The sequence below is a fragment of the Enhydra lutris genome, unplaced genomic scaffold (assembly GCF_002288905.1).
Source record: "Enhydra lutris kenyoni isolate GAN:26980312 unplaced genomic scaffold, ASM228890v2 scaffoldscaffold1975, whole genome shotgun sequence".
NCBI classification, from domain to species: domain Eukaryota; kingdom Metazoa; phylum Chordata; class Mammalia; order Carnivora; family Mustelidae; genus Enhydra; species Enhydra lutris.
In genome coordinates, this window is record NW_019156059.1 from 2,675 (window position 1) to 4,096 (window position 1,422).

General features: G+C 37.8%; 1 long non-coding RNA gene across 1 annotated transcript in view; it reads right to left on the minus strand.

The window, feature by feature from the left end:
• LOC111140498 overlaps positions 1–1,055 on the minus strand; it is a 3,715-nt gene extending 2,660 nt beyond the window's left edge. The window contains exon 1 of the long non-coding RNA XR_002640158.1: positions 1,009–1,055. This is a non-coding gene — a long non-coding RNA (uncharacterized LOC111140498). The remainder of the gene's footprint in view (positions 1–1,008) is intronic.
• Positions 1,056–1,422: the final 367 nt, after the last annotated feature.

Below are 1,422 nucleotides of genomic sequence, written 5' to 3' on the forward strand. Positions count from 1 at the left end.
AAAAAAAAAAAAAAAAAAAAAAGCCTGGGTGGTGTGATGAGAAGAGGAGAGGCAAGGACAGGTTTTGCAAAGGAACATTGCAGGATTTAGATACTGGGTGAACAAAAAAGAGAAAGAACAAAGAGTCAAAACATATCAGAGTTCACTTTAAACACGGGTATAAAATATCAGTGTCCAAAATAGTAGCTGTCAAGAGATTACTTGTAGCGTGTTCCGGGAATGCATTTAGTTTTCGTGGCAGAAAGTCGTGTCAAGTAAAGAACTCTTCACATACACATTTATTGGAGGCTCATTCATCTATTTAATGTATTTTTAAATTTTTAAAAGATCATTCGCCACCACTGTGTCTGGGTGCATATATAAGGGGGAAAAAATCAATGTGGAATTTTACAAATAGATGCCTATCTCTGCCCTCACTTTATCATTCCCATTAGGCAAATATCAAATAACATTATTGCGCGGAGTGGAGTTGTTTGGCAAGCTTGAGGAAAGTTCCAAGATGCTGGCCCTTTTGTTTTTTAGACACAAGTTCTTTATGCCAGCTTTTCTTCAGTTTCATTTTCACATTGACCCACCCACCCATCCACACTGTGTTTATTATTTTTTAAGATTCTTGTTGAAATAGATGAATAGGAGATATTGCAGATGGTTTTCCCCATGCCTATAGGCTGGAGTGAGGCTATAACAAGAAAATGTCCACTAAATATCAGGGAAAAAACAGCAATCAGGCCCTGAGTGGCAATAAACCTGCAGTTGGTGGCCATAAAAACTGCTACAAAGCCTGACTTAACTTGGTTCACGTATCGGAGACCTGGTCAGCCCAAGTCACCATCCTTAGCCCTTGGTACATCGCACCTTCCTTATGATGCCGTTGGCATTTAGTACAAAGTATGCCAGACTCACCCTTACCTTTCTGTCTTAGAGTGATTCCAAACTGGGGAAGGAGCCCAGTTAAAGTAGTAAAAGGACCCCTGAACTGGAGATCAAAAGACTGAGATGGAATCCTACCTGTGTGAACTTGAATGTGTCATTTCCCTGTACTGGGTCTCAGTTTCCTCATCTGTAAAATGAAAGAAGGGACAAAGTGACTGACAGTTCCTCAGAGCTCACACATCAGACTTTACTCATATGGAACATGTCTAACACATAAAATAAAAAATATGGGCTTGTTGGGGAAATAAGATAACAAACTTAACTTAAAAATAAACATATAAATAGTGACATGAGATGATTTGGGATGACATGCAGATAAACATTTTAAATTTTAAGTTACTCATCTCTCTTAATTTATATTAGAGAAGGTATGACTAGCACTTCACACCTGTGATTACATTGTTATTGCTTACAATGATGATACATTTGTTTAATGCGAAAAATTAGTTGATGAAAAAGTGTTTTGTAATAAAGAACTTGGCTGGCCTT